Raw genomic sequence first — 15,764 nt, 5'->3', positions numbered from 1 at the left:
AGAACAAAGAGTTCTTTACAAAGGGAAGGGGTGGGGGGAGTGAGCTTAATGTCTGATATATGTTTTTCTATTTTATTAGTTTTTTCGCTTAAAAAGAAAAAGACAGGAACAGAACATTCCCTCTATAAAGACACAAAGACTTTCAAAAGAAATTCAGTTATCTTTTCTCCCTATCCCCCCAATATATATACATGAAAAAATTAAAAGGAAAAAGACTAATTAAGTTGGATGTGTTGCTCTTTTCTCCTCTTTTAATCTCTTTAAATCAACTGTTCTTATGCTTACTCTATGCCATTTTTTTCCTACTCACAATAAAAGTTGTTCAGGATGCATCTTCTCTTATCATGTCTTTTCCTTTTCTGGATCTCCAAAATCTTGTGGAGGAAAGAACAAGAGCCTATCAAATAATCAATTTAGTAGTGAGAACATCTTCCACTTTTACCACTTGGGTAAAAAGTTAATTATGAAATTTGGGCTCCCAAAATACCTGATGGGGTACATCAGTTTATTCGATCTCACAAGTTTTTGCATCCATCTGTTTAAAAGGTACCAGCCCTGCCACTTGTCGGTTATTAAGAAAAGGCAGTAAGGAAGCAGATATTTGTATTTTATTTTTGTTTCTATTACATAAATGACAAAACCCCAGAGAGATTATTTACCTCACCTATGAGATAGTAGTTCAAGCAAAAGGTAGTCTAGACAGAGGCTTTTCAACAATTCTGATTGCCTCGGAGCTTTGTATTCTCCATTTGATATTTTGCAGATGCATGTATATTTTTACTATGAATTTGTGTTTGTAGCAAACATTCCAGAATGCTTATCATTTTCAAATTAATGCTCCAACAAAAGGAAAAAGAGATCAGGATGTGAACTGCATATGCAAAATCTAGTAAACAATTTTATCTTTTATACCTGCTGTACATTTATGTTTTTGTATTAATATCCTTGAATTATAAAGCCAAGGAAGTGTTTTCTTTCTAAAAGTTCTCTTAAAGCATTTAGATTTTGATTGTCATTTGGAAATCTTTTTAAGGTACAGAATAGACACTAAAATGAGCAAGGGGGAAAATCCACAAGCACCACAAAAATCTTTAAATATATATTATGTACAGTTCTTAACTGCAAATAACTATTTTGCTAAGTGGAAAACAACTACAGCAGTTTTTTCAAGAATTAAAAACTCTTTCCTTCTTTTCTTTTACCTCCCACCACCCACCTATCCATTCACTGAAAATATAATTATTTAAGTCCCTGGGGAAGACAACTGTAAGAAAAACTATAGACATATACATTTTTCCTATTTATGAAATGTATATGTATCACTGCTTACATGTGTAATACCTACCAGGCCCAGGGTGATACCGCATAGGAGGTGTGAGTGCTTAATGTTTGAAGTAACTTGATAACAAGGAGTCTTTACCGGAAAACTTACTATGTATGTGTTGCCTCAGTAATGACCCTCAAAGAAAAAACAAGTACCAGGTGGCCGGTGTTAGCACTTAAACTCGCTAAAAGATACCAGAACTAAGGGAAGTTTGGGCAAATCCAAAATTATCTGGGGTAACTCACTTGTTACAGTTACATGTTTTAGTGAGGAAAATTATTGAATTACCTTTAGATTTCTATAATTTTGTCAAATTTTTAATGTTTTTAATAATGTTTAAGGAGCAAATGACCTTTAAAAAAAGAAAGTTGTCAAAATAAAAGAGACTTGGTCTTTAAAAAGTTTTATAATGAAGGCAAGAGATTTTAGGGTTTTTTTCTTTTTGCTTGTTTTTCTAATCCCCCCATCCCAAACTCTTTTATGGCTACAGAGGTTGTGCCTGCATTTCTCACTTCTCTCTCTCTCTCTTTCTCTCTCTCTCTCTCTCTCTCTCTCTCTCTCTCCCTCTCTCTCGTTTTTGATGTCACCAAGAGGGTTTTTGAAAGAGGCAGAGGGACTCAGAGCAGAAGCTCTTAGTGAAAGCTGCAGTATCTCCTCTTGATCCCAACTTAGGCAGCTCCCATCAGCTAGTTGTGCCTCCAAGAGTACAGTGAAAGGTGATAGCTGTCATTCTGGGATTCTTCATGGATCTGACCTGAGAGTAACACATTCACAATCGAGGAGAAAAGGCGAAAAAAAACAGAGGAGGAGGAAAGAAAAGCTCTTTGAGCTGGAATACACTGGCCCTTTCTTCCTGGAGGCAATCCGCTCCAGTTCTTGGCGACGTGTCCTGCACTATCAGATATCATATGACTTTTTATTTAGATTCCTTTTCGGAGAATGGCCTGTTAGGACTCTGTTTGTTTTCTTTTATTTAATTTCCTTCTCCCTTCACCCGCTAGTTTTTTGTATCGGTGTGTGTCAGAGAGTGTGTGTGTGCGCGCATGCATATGTGTGTGCAATTTTTATCTTTTTGTTTCGTTGATCTGATGCTTTATTTAAGGACAAAGCTTTAATTATTTCAGTATACTGGTTAATCGTTTGCCAGAAAAAAACCTCATTCTAGGGTTTGGCGGGGGGAGGGGGCTCGGTTTTAAAATACATGCCTTAACACATGAAGCCGAAGATCCTAAATGCTTGCTGGCCAGCCTTTGGCCCAATCCCTCACCTTAATTTAACCCTCCTCCTCATCAGCATGCATAGCAGCACAAGTTAGGAAACACCTGTGCTGAGTTGAGAGGGAAATAAAAGTAGAGGCAACTTCTTCAAATCTGCACTCCTAGTTTCACTTTAATAAACTTTTTTAAAATCCTTGCTCTCTCTCTCTCTCTCTCTCTCTCTCTCTCTCTCTCTCTCTCTCTCTCTCTCTCTCTCTCTCCCTCCCTCCCTCCTTTTTGGGCACCCTCTGTTGAGCTTTAAAACATCAGAGATAGTGAACGATGTGTCTGTGCAGCTTTTGGGAAGGCAAATGAACACCCCTGGAAAGTAGAGCTGGAGCTAAAATTCATTCAGAGACTTAAGAAGACTTAAGTAAGAGATTTAAATAAGATCTCTGAGACCTGTGGGGGCTGATCAGGGTTTAGTGATAGATGTAAAATGGAATATTTAGGGTTCTAATGGAGGAGGAATAAAAATTCCCGGCAGAAATGACACAGATATTTCTTCTGTAATTAGTTCTTTAAAAACTGTCCATAATCAAATTTTTATTTTTTAAAACTCAAAATTTAACCAGTTGATATGTGACTGCCTTCCTCTCCATGTTTGCTGTGAAAAAAGATAAACTATAGTGATAATTATTACTATTTCTCCTAAAATATTGATGGATTTTTTTTTCAGTTTTGAAGAGTTCAGATTTTTTAACAAAAGAAAAACATAACTTCTCTAGGTATGAATATAGTTGCATATACATTATTCTTAACTATGTTTAACATAATACTGTATGTCTTGTTTGAATCAGTATATGTTTTTGTATAGCAACACACAAGACTACCTTGAAGGTTCAAATGGTCACTACATTCTTTAACCCATAGGCTTTAATATCTTGTTATTTTCTCTGAAATTATTATTTACAGATCTTAAATTTGTAATGCCTTATTGTAACCAATGGTGAATTTTGTTGAAACTTGGAGGTGGATTTATTCCGCCTCCTTAAGAGTATCCAAAAAGGAAGGGAGAGCTATTTTTCGTTCAACAAAAAATTTTAGAAACCTTTTCCCCCCAACAGCAAACTCCAAAACAGCTTTGTCTCAGAACGTTAAACTTGGCATGGATAAAAAATGTGAGTTTTGCTTTGTTTGAGGAAATTTGTTTTTGAAACAACAATGTTATAAATATTTTTAAATTGCCTGCTGAGCATGCGCTGTCTCTGACTTTATTCATAGTTTTAAACACACACCAAAGTGCAGTCTTCTGCATGGCCACAGGTGAGGCTGCTGATTTGTATGATCTGTCTCTGAGGCACCTTCAGTGAGTCTACTCAGTTTTCCAGAAGGGAGAAGGGTGAAAGCTGAGTTCAGACCTGGATGCCCTTCTAAATATCATAGAACAAAAGTAGATTGCCCCATTAAGGCTTGCACATTATGCCCAGGGTAAGTACTGTTCAACTTTCCTTTCTTCTAGGAGTTGTCTGCCTTAACTTTTCGGCTTATTCCTAGCAGAGTAAATTTTTTAAAAATTTAACTCAATGAGGTATTTGACTGAAACAGAAAATTTGCAGATTTTTAAGGGCATCTACTGTGCATAAATTTAGGGATATGAGAATTTGCCAGTGAAATGATAGCAGTTCTGTGCTTTCAGAGCAAAGATGTGCTAGTCTGAACATGCCTGATCTCATCTGGAATCGAAAGCTAAAGCTAGGTGGGTTTGTAATAATACCAGAAAAGGAACACATGTATCTTTTGTGCAAGCTTTTTTTTTTTCTTTAAGCCAGTCATCCAGAGGGAATGACAAAGAAGTAGGTTCTCCTCTTGCTTAACGAGTAGTCATACTTTACTTCTGCAGATATATATTTCCAGTTGTTCTTGGTTGTTTTGTTTTGTTGTTGTCATCGCTGTTGAAATATATCCTTTCCTGTCAGTGATTGTTAAACACTTTCCATTTTACAGAATGCTCTATCTCCATTAGCTCCGTTTGATGTCTCCTCACTTAGTTACCTTTCTCAAGTCTGTGATGACCCTCTCAGGCTTTGCAATTCTTATTGATTCTTGCCAGAATATACTTCTTCGTTAGCTGTTTTGTTATAGTAATGGTGGAAATAATCTTGATTTTTCAGGCCTTTATAACTATCCAGGCAAATTACCTTTTGAGGTGAAATTTCTCATAGTTATTCTTAACTCACAACTGAACTTGTATTGAAAAGGCTTGAAGAAAATCCAATTAGTTGAGGTTGTTTTAGCTCTAAATATTCTAATAAATGCAAATGATGTTTTTTACAAAATACTTATTGATGTGCAATGCTTTTCTAATTTGTTTTTCTTTTGGTGCTTTAAAATAGAACCTGAAAATTAAATGTGTTTTTAAAAAGGAAGAAAAGAAAGAAAAATAAACCTGCCAGGTTAATGCTTATATTTTAAATAATCAATTTCAAATAACTCAGAGTTTTAGTTTTCATTCAACATATCACCTTTCCATGTCAGTTAGTACTACTTTGTACAGGCATATATATATATAATATATATACATATATATTCACAAAGACAAACATGAAGCCACTTTACATTTATATTAGTTCTATTTTTACGTAAAAAAGGGTTACTGTTAAAGCAAAATGTTCATTTATTATATTTTTCTGTAATTTAAAAACCTAATAAACTGTTACTACTATCTGGTTTTAAGTATGTATATGTATATGATATATGCTTATTAATATCCATTTATATTCTAAAATTTATCTTAATTTATAAAATATTTTCATAAATCTTACATGCTTCTGCATTTTATGAAGCTATATTAACATTCACATTTATTCAAAATAATTTGTTTTGTTCAGTATCTTTTAGTGTGTTGTTTTTTAGTTTTCTAATCTAGAAAGAGTATGGCCATTTTTTCCTTTATATGATTTCTATATGTCTTTAGTATTCTTAAGAACAAACTTTTTAACCTGTGATTACCTGGAAAGCTTACTAACAAGTGGGAGAGGTAGTCTTTATCTTGATTCTCCTTGGCCCGAGTACTTGTTCCCACCGTACCACCAACAACCCTGAAAAACATAATAATAAACATGATATGATAATTTTTCTGATCACAGAACCAGGAAACACCAAAGAAAACTGTGACATATGTAGGAAAAAGCCAAGAGCTTCTCCAATAAGATCAAGTGTTTTTGTACTTTTTTTCTCTCTTGAATTTTGTTTGTAACTTTCTTGGCTTGCTGAAGCATATTCCCCATAATATCACAAAGCCATAGCAAATTTGCAGTGCCACAACAACACTGTGCAGCCAGGGACATCCCAGAAGACCAGACTTCCCCAGCAGTGATACAAGGTTGGAGGAGTAAGTAGGCTACTCTTCTTCACTTTGCATCTTTTCTGCTCAACTCAGCCTGCCAGGTAGACAGATTTTCTTTCTGTGGCTTTCCTTTCATCGGTGGCTTTTCCTTTGAAAACCAATGACTTTCTATGTCTTTGAAGAAATGGTTCATATAGCAAAGCATACCGTTTTTATTTTTATTTTTTAATTGGGAAGGGCAAGGGAAATAAGCAGCTTAGATTATCTGGGAAATACCCAAAGTAGAATCAAGCTCTTAGCTAATTTTTTATAGATGCTCAGGTCTATAACTTCTCTCTCCAGGGCCGTTAAGTGGTTGAAAGTAGTGAATGGGATAACTATAGGGTGCAATCTATGATCCAACTGATTCAGTAGATGGAGCTCTTCCCCCTAAGTCTGTATTTAAATTAATGTCCCACTGCAGTTTGTGACACTCTCTGTTTTAAGGTGTGTCATACTACACATGTAAAATTCAGGTTTACAGAGCAGGAGAAAAAGATTTCCTGGCACTTTTCAAAAGACATGAAGCATGTTTGAAGCGCAAAACTACTGGCAGCAGTAAGGATGCAGTGGGAAGTGAAGTTTATCTATCTAAAATTCTCCCTGTGTTTGTTGATATTCTTAAGTGTGAAGTTAAATCCTAGCATTTATCAAAGAAGCGATTAGTACTATAAATTTAGAAAAATACATAGCACACACAGGGTTTTGGTTGTATTTGTGGTAAATTATTCAGGCTATCTGAACTGTACAGACCTCCTTTCATTTGATTCTACAAAGGCATCTTAATACTGTAATGCAATTGTTTCATCCAATTAGTCTAGAGAACCTGGCTGAAATGTTACAGATTCTGAATTGTGACAGTGCTGTGGGGGGCAAAGCAGCTGTGTTAGCAAAGTGCATCTGTAGAAGCCAAAACAATTTCAACAGTTACTGAAAATAGATTTCAATATCTGTTTTAAGTGAAAATACTACTTATTCATTTTTAAATTAATCAAAATGAATATTTGCCACAAAAATTATTCTCAATGTTACAGTATTTTCAGTTCCAATAAAATAAGTTTCATAATGTCCTTCCCTGGTGCCAGAAAAAACAAAGTATGTATACTATATATGATAAATTATCTGCCTTAGTCTAATGTCATCTCACAGATTGAAGATATTATTGAATATCTTTTATTAAATCTTGATAAGATCATTTGGCCAAAGTAGAACTGGTCTTGGCTTTAGTACCAAAAGAAATAGCATTTTTAAAGGACTTGGATTTCCTTTGCACACCACATGTCTGAGTCCGATATGGTCCAGGAAAATAGAGGAGATGAGACGAAATTATTCCTAAGCAGCCGCCGTAGGCCAAACACTGAAACAGTGCCAACCTGGACCAATCAAACCACCTTCTCAGAAGATACATGCTTTTGTTGAATACTTATGTGAAGAGAAACAGGAAGGAAGTCCTTGAAACTGCATTCGTATGAATGATTCTTCACTAATTTCAACAAAGTCCATGGTAATAAATGCAATGATTTTTATTCTTTTGTAAAGTAGAACATCTGAGTTTTCTTGGCCAGCTAAAGCTCTCTAAATGTTGTGCTGTTGAATCTTTGAACAAAACTGTACTTTCGCATTTAAGCAAGTGAAAAACTTCTCACAGAGAGCAAAGAGTAAAATTGATGGAAACTCAAAATCAATTCCAAAACCATTTCTGGCATGATGAGAATAACATTTGTGCTGTGTTTAAAGCAGTTTAAAACAAGAAAATGATAAAATGATCAATATACTTAAAGCCAAAAATAACCAGGAGAGAACAGTCTGTAATCCAGTCCCAGTCCTGAAACCCTACACTTCTGATTGAATGTGAAAATAAACGAATATATCTTTTATAAGGTAGCATTGTAAGCCTTATAACATAAACAGCAATGATGAAATGCCAAGCATTCAAGTCTTTATTTAAGCATTTTCAAAGCTTAGCCAGACAAAAATTCCTGAAGCTAAGCCATTGGGTATTTATTCATACATACTATGACCATTAAAATAACTAAAATTAAAGAATAGATTGTACAGTAAAGTACTTTGTCACTTTACAGTCTGTGTAGTCTTCTTATTTTAAGAAAGATTTTAACCACAGCAAAATAATATTCTAGGCTACCTCAGAATATGAGTGAATTGCTCAGTGTGGATCAAATTTAATATTTCTTTAAAAAGACATTGATTCTTCACTAATGTATTAAATTCAATTCATACATAAATATAAATGATGCATATTTTTATACTCATTGCTTTAATGGATTTCTTTAAAAGATTAAGTTGACACTAATAAATTTTGAACCTGTGGATTGGAGACCAGTGAAATTCCATTGTCTAGATTTACAAAAATCTCTCCAGGCGTAAGATTTTTCTCCACTGAATGTCTACCAGTTTTTCCGAGTCATTTGATTGAAAAGGTATTTATTGATCAAACACAATAAAATTTTGTCTCTAGATTAAAAAAAAAACCTTGCTGAAAAAATTAGAATGATAACAAATTACAGAAGCACATTTAGTTTTGTTGAAGTAAGGTGCAGTAGGAATGATGATAATTCTAATGAGCACTGTGACGAATGTAACTACAATGAAGCATGTGTGATTACATCAGGAAGAGTGAACTCGGTGAGCAAGGTCAAAAGAGTGAGACATAGAAGCCATGACAAAGTGGGGACTAATGATTAGTTATTGGAGTTGTTTAAAGTTTGTGCCTGGGTGCAAAATGAAAATATGCAAAAGAAGAGCTAATCAATTTTAAAAGTGGATAAGAACTCAGTACTTTTTCATATAGGATATAATTAACTATAGAATTCACTTTTGCAGGAAATTTTAACAACATCATAAGCTTTAGTTGTCCAGTGTGATAATAGTTGTAAAGAGCTGTTATGCACATCTGCTTAAAGATTCATATAAGTGTAACTGTTATAGCAACTTGTTATGCTATTGTTTGAAGTTGAAAAGCTCTGATTTAAATGTCAACAAAGCAAATGTCAGCATCATAGAATCATAATCATTGCATCTTAAAGCCTGAAGGAGCCTTAGATATCTCAATATGGGTGAGTAGATTAACCAACACTCCAGAAAGAGTACTGGAATAGCTGATACAAATTTGAAATAAAAAATATATTTTAAATATATGTAATAGTATATATTGGATTATATATTACAATGGTTTGTATTTGGAAAATAGAATTTAAAAGTAAAGCTTAATAAATAGAGAAACTAAAGCTACACAAATTTATCTAGATCATTGATGCTGTACATTGGTTTCCATTAACCATGGTTTCCAAATAAGAAAGGGCAGCAGAATTTGAAGAAATACAAGGTTTTATTTTGATCAAAAGGGTTGGGGTGCCTAACAAATTAAGAAATTCTGTTTGGGCTTAACTGCTCATTTTGCCAATAAGAAAACTAAAACACAGAGAAGAGACAAAACTTTCTTAAGATGAGAAAGACAAAACCGAGACCAGAACTAAAACTTCTATAACCATGCTGTACTCCTAAACCATAAGACTGACCCCAAAACAGATTTGGAGAACTAAAACATGGATGATGTTCCAGGAATAATTGAATAAAAGAACAAAGGAACTAAACCCTTACGTTTCCTATTTCTGTACCAATAACTTCATCTTAGATGAGGCCAGGGCAGGAACGTGTAGGAAGCACAAGGAAGCCTGAGGAACGATTAAGAATCCACCCAGATGCCTGCACTCCCTAGAGGATTTATGGTGTTTGCACACTCTCCTGGCTCCTATAGCTATTTAATTTTTCTTCTTCCCTTTACTCCAACAAAAAAAAAAAAAAAGAAAGAGAGAGAGGGAGAGAAGGAAGGAGATGAAAAGAAAGAGAGAGCGTAATGGAAAGGAAGAAAGAAAAAGAAAAAACTTAAGAAATTGTATTCAGGATTTTGTCTTGGAAATAAGTCCCTCTTTCTAGAAATCTTCCTGTACAAATCAGCGTATTTTATTAGCTCACCAAAGTATGAGTTCTAACCAGATAGTGCTGATTTAGCAAGCTTACACATGTTACAAATGGGACTATTCCTTGTTTCCTAACCATGCACTGCATTTACCTATTCCTGTTCCTTTTCCCCCTTATAGTCCCAAAAAGAAGCATATTTTATCTTCTGTGTTTCTCTATTAACTTTATCTTGTAATGATTATTGTCATATTCTGTGTTGTCAATTAGCTATTTGTGTATTCATTTGTAATATAAAAAGCAACTCTATGTAATTTTAGCCAATATATTTACTTGTACTGAGCCTCACTTTCCACATCTATAATGAGGAAAATAATACCTACCTTGATGAAAGATTGTAAGATTTCCATTAAATGAAGCCTTTGAAGTTCTTAGTGCAATGACTGGCTCTTGATTGTCTCTCAATATCATTGTTGTTCTACTACTAAACTATCATTTTAATATCCTCCTGCCTCTACTTCTTTTCCCTTAATATAAATTTTTGAGGTCATAGATTGACCTAGTTGAGTACAATATCTATTCATGCAGCAAGCACAGTGATTTTACATAATAGGAAATGAATAAAAATATGTTGACTCTTTTTACCCAAGTCCATATTTGACTGATTGCTTCCTCACAATGGTCCTTAAATTCTGTCCTGGTGATTTGGAATAGTGGTGGTCATAGCCAGAACCTGACCCATGTACAGTTGTGTTACACACTGTAAACTGTCAGTGCCACATTATCTTTCAGACCCCAGACCACTTAAGATGGTTCTTCAAAGGATCCCCAGAAGTATCAGCTTGTATTTCTAGTTTAGGTGATTAATGAGCTTATTATATATCTCTCTGTAGCATGAACTAAAAACTTTCACTTTGAAGAGTAGGTCAAGATCTTGAATTTAATTTTGGTTGCATCTGTTATAAGCCAATTGTGTATTCATTACATTTACAGATTCCCTCTTCAGCCATATATTTTCATGGCTATTGAGAGCACCTGAATCTTTGTCGAATGCCCTTAGATTTTACTTTGGAGACCTGAAAATGAGGCACTAGAACATTTTTGATAGCTAGCTGTCATCTTTGGCATTTTCTTCCTTTAAGTCTGTAATCTGGTCTAGATTTGAAGGAGGAAGGTATAGAATTTTTAACTGGCTAGAGTATGGCATGGAAATCATGTATTAATGAAGTCTGTGGTCAGCACAGTTTATCTACACATTTCTGTTTTTCAAGGCATATTACCACATTCTGTGGAAATGGAAAACTTCTTAAAAATAGAAACAATAAAACAACTTGAGGCATAACTTTAAATGCATGTGGTCAGCAGTAAGCAGGACAACATACAAGGTGGACTCTGAGTGTATATGGATCTCATTCATCCTTTGAAGTTTCATTGAACAGTGAAAAAATGAAAAAGGGAGAGAATGTAGACACAGCACAGAGGAGGGACTCACTGCAGGGTGCACTCAACTGTGGAAGAACGTTGCATTTTAATCAGCCAGAAGTTGTGTTTATTTGAGAGTGAGCTGGTATTTGTGAGGGGAACAAGGTCACATTTAGTTGAACTGGTAAATCCATAAAGGGTTTTGACTTTGCCAGAGTAATAGTGTTGGCATCAAAAGAAGAAAGTTTTGCAGATTTCTGTGCGTGCACTTGCTGTTACTGGTGTTCCTGGTGGGTGGCTGAATCATCCTGATGGCATTCAACAGGAACCAGCTGCTGAGAATATTAAAATGCAAGCATTTATTCCTCTAGAGAGACAGTAGCATCTGCAAAGTTTTCCTATCTTGATAGTACAGATAATCCCAGGGAGCATTATCTAGTAGTTTTAACTCTCTATTCATTTATACGTTTTCTTTTCATCGTTATTATCAGTATCTCAAGTCCAAACTGGAAAGAAGAGTGCTGAGTCCTGAGTCCACGCCAGGTTAAAGAGACTGATAATAAGCACTTGGCCAAGAACGTATTGTTCCCTCCTAGGCTTTACCTTGAGTTGTGATCTCAAGGGGGGAAACTGGCATCCCCCTCACTTGGCCTGCTTTCTTTCTGAAGAGCCAGCCGGCCACACTCAGTAGCCTTTAGGGAGTTCTCTAAAGACAGCAACACCCTCCCCATTCCCACTGGAGTAGGGCTTCTGAACTTCCCTTTTACTTATCAAACTTATGGATTTGTTGCTCTCCTTGTGTGCTTTCTGTTTGTTTTATTACTGCTGGTGGTTTTTTGGTTTTGGTTTTGGTTTTTGAGCTAGCATCAATAGTTTGGGGAAGAAAAGTGCAAAGAGGAGGTCTGTACTCAGTAATCTACTAAGTCTTTTCCATCTCTAATATTTATGAATAATGTATTTAACTGATGGAAAAATGTTGAATATGTTCATTATGAAATATATTCACCAGTGTGTTGCTTAGAATATAAAAGAACAAAGCAGTTGCTGTGTAACTACTTCCTTACAATATATGTACTGGTACGACAGAGCTCTGTTTCCTTTCCTATTCCTCTGTATGTCGTTCCCAAACACACACTCTACATGTCTGAGTGGCAACTGCAGACAGGGACCTGGTGAGATGTCAGCTAGCCAAGGTTCTTACGGGGACAGAAGCATTCATAGTGGAGTCTGGGTCCTAAGCAGAAGCAGCTTTGTGGAAGGTATTGATAGTGCAGTCTCTTTTATGAGAATCACGGAAGCCAGTTTCACAGACCAGACATTGCTCAAATGCTGTCATGCTGCAGATTATAGTTAACTGTCATCAGAAAAGAAATTTATAATTTGGCTTTTCATTTTTAAAAAATAGCATAGGTAACTAATGTGTTGGCAATGTTGCATTCAGAAATAAGTGAGCAAGAAAATTCAGAACTAAAAGTTTATTACATGTATTGTTAAGTTTCATCTTATTTTTTTCTCCACTGGTTTTCTTTCATGAATATGTTGTGTTTAGGATTTATTAAAAATAAAAACTGTATTTCCTAAGCATTTACTAGATGTCTTTGGGAGACAAGAAGAAGCATGATAACAGGAAAGAAATCTAGGAATTGTTTTTTTAGTCAGACAAATAATTGACAAAAGAGATAATAAGGGTTAAAATAATATCAAAATAGTCTTTCCCTGACCAGATAACAGTGGGGCTCATTATTTGTCAAATATGTCACCATGAGTGACATGCAAATACATGCCAGAATGGAGAGAGACCATTTAAGGACAGGAACTAAGAGGGTGCAGCCCTATTGTACAGTACAGAACATTTCCAAGTTAAAGCAGTTCGACAGTGCAACAGAACGCTCTGGCCTTTGTCTGAGGTCTCAGGAGAACAGTGGGTATTGATGAGCAGGATCTGCCTCGGAGAAGCCCTTGCTGGATCACTTCAGACCCAGTGGACAAGCTTGTGCTAGCAGAGGGTCCAAGACATCATCATACTGACATCAACTTCATAAGACATTAACTCAGACTAACTGTCCCAGCATTATTTATCATCATGCATTTCAGAGATGTATCCTGATCTTTTTTCCTGTGCTGAAACCCATCAGAGCTCATGAAGAGCAAGTATAAATTCAGAGCAGCCACATTTACCAATAGTTTATAATGATCTCAGAGGAGAGTGAAAGTAAAGTGGAGAGAAATATTAAAATATTTTTTCGGGAAAATTGCATTGTCCAACATTTAGATCAAAGTCACTAGAAATAATAATGGCTACCCAATTCCAAAACAGTATAACAGAAGAGCAGATATGGGAAGTTTTTTTCCCAGGTCCACCCTTTCTTACAGGACAAATTGCTTAAACTGTCTATGTAATAGTGTGTTTGTCAAATAAATAGAAAACCATCCATCTTCATCTGCTTCACAGCAGTATTGCTAAGGCTGATTGTGCACACATATATAAATGTATATATTAGAGCAGGGGAGGATTATTTTAAAATAAATGAATCAAGTTTTCCTACGTGCATCTGTCGTGAAGATCAGTTACAATTTTTTTTGTATTTTAAGACCTCCTCTGTTAATTACCAATTGTTAAAACACTTGAAAAATGATGACTGAGTCTCTATCACCTCTGTGAAATGGAAGGCTTTTTGAAATCTAAGCATGATAATAGAGATTCAAACACATTTCCATATACTTAAGGATCCTACTGGCTACTCAAAGCAGTACAATGCTATTGAGCAAAACAAACAATAAGCTTTACCAATACTTACCTTTCTAAAAATGCTAAATCAAGGACATAGTGATTGCTCTAGTACAAAAGTATAATTCTGGCTTAAGGGAAACTGATACTCTGTATTAGGTACTTATTTCTTAGAAAATGGGACAAAAGTATGCACGAAAAACATTTTAAGTCTAGGCCTATATAAATAGGCATATTTAAAAGTTACTCATGTGTCACAACAAGAAGCAGTCTCAGTATACATAAAGCCATAAGATCATTGGGAAAGAGGCCACATTCATTTTACTCTGCACTGCTGTTATTCTTTTGATGTTGGTCTTGCCTCTTTAATCCCTTCTTTCTCCATACAGACTCAGTGGAATGATAATGACATGAAGAGGGCAGGTGAAGATAAATAAATGGGAATTTTTAGACATGAGTGTTACCCTCTAATAGTTTTTCCTTTGGCCTTTCCAAGCATCCAGGAAAGAGAAATTTAGCCTCTATGAGGAATGAAGTCAGAGTTCCAACTTAGCATAATAAGAGGAGAAAGAGGGAGCAAGCCAATTCTTAGTGAAAGGAGTTTCTCCTCGACTAGGACCAGGTTCTCCTATTTCCTCTACTTTTTCCCAAATTGAAAAGAGTTATTGTGGAACCTCATCTTTTGCTTCTGAAGCTGTGTGTACATGCCCAAGATCTACTCAAGGCAAGGCTAGAAAGTAATCAGGGATAAGACTTAGATCCAGGAAACTCCGCTTCTTTTTAGTAACTTCTGCTGGTTTAGTGTTGTTTTTTGTGGGAAATTTGTGGTTTTTGAAAATATATTTTAACTCCCATACACAGGTATCCTGGGCACCCTTAGGTTGTGACAGAAGTGGGGATTAGCGGGTGTGACAAATGTAGCAGGAGCCAGTCCAGTTGCAGTCTATCACATATGTTGACAGACCGCAGGTTTGTGTAGTCCTTGTTACAGAATTCAGCTGCATCCCTACTCTGGGTTCACTGAGAACTTTGAGACTGATGCTTGTTTTTTAAATTGAGTCTTTGTAACTGTGGGACAGAAATGCCTGAAACAGTAACTAGAATCAGGGCCTGCTTCATGAGTGTCCAACCCATGCTGTTGTACAGGGTCCTATGCATGGAAAGGCCTGGAGTTTGACTTGATGCATTAATCTTGCTGCCTTGAAATTCTTAATGATTTTTTAATAAAGGGATACACATTTTTCAGTTTGTCTTGAGCCCCACAAATTATGTATCTTGTCCTTCTTGGAATTTCTTTTTCCCTGACATGCTACCTGAAGGTATCAGTCACAAATCGTCTCTCACTGAAAATGATGTCCTCTTTTGATTCCTCAGAAGCTTATTCCTCTGCTATACTCTGAAGATTTCTGTCCAAATAGTATGTCTCAAAGAATTCACCTCCTCCATACACCTCAAGATGATTATGATCATAGTGATCTTGTTTATAACCAAAAACTCTGTAGTTGTCTTAGTCAAGTATTTGTTTTTGTTTTGTTTTGGTTTGTTTTGTTAAAAACAAAGGTTAGAGGTTAATACTTGAGAGAAATAGTTAATGTTGGGATAGTAAGGTCTTTGCCCTTTACCAAATCATTAAGATAAGCATCAGCCATTAGATTGAGATTTTGAAAGGCACATCTAGAATTCAGTTTATCTTAGTCTTGGTACTTCCCAACCATCGTATAATCAAACACATCAGTGTATTCTAAGAAAATAAGCTGATCTGCAAGCCCT

The 15,764-nt window shown here is 35.5% G+C and overlaps 1 protein-coding gene and 1 pseudogene across 51 annotated transcripts in view; both read left to right on the top strand.

The window, feature by feature from the left end:
* Positions 1 to 15,764, top strand: part of Zbtb20 (zinc finger and BTB domain containing 20) — an 865,938-nt gene that overhangs the window by 738,447 nt on the left and 111,727 nt on the right. Inside the window, exon 1 of one of the 50 annotated variants that reach the window (XM_087208869.1) lies at positions 3,248 to 4,011. The exons of 48 other annotated variants lie outside the window; for them this stretch is intronic. The gene's annotated coding sequence lies outside the window, so the exon portion shown is untranslated. Of the gene's footprint in view, positions 1 to 3,247; positions 4,012 to 15,764 lie in introns of those variants that run through there. One more of the 50 variants, XM_004835687.3, reaches the window with a different exon arrangement.
* LOC147830460 (heterogeneous nuclear ribonucleoprotein A3 pseudogene) overlaps positions 5,931 to 15,764 on the top strand; it is a 37,356-nt pseudogene continuing 27,522 nt past the window's right edge. Inside the window, exon 1 of the transcript XR_015450384.1 lies at positions 5,931 to 15,764. This exon is cut by the window's right edge and continues 27,522 nt beyond it. The product of XR_015450384.1 is annotated as a heterogeneous nuclear ribonucleoprotein A3 pseudogene (transcript).

The sequence above is a fragment of the Heterocephalus glaber genome, unplaced genomic scaffold (genome assembly GCF_053883595.1).
Source record: "Heterocephalus glaber isolate CG9 unplaced genomic scaffold, H.glaber_assembly_v1.0 deba00000122, whole genome shotgun sequence".
Lineage (NCBI taxonomy): Eukaryota > Metazoa > Chordata > Mammalia > Rodentia > Bathyergidae > Heterocephalus > Heterocephalus glaber.
Note: the sequence above shows the minus strand (reverse complement) of the source record. Positions and strands in the feature narration are given on the sequence as shown.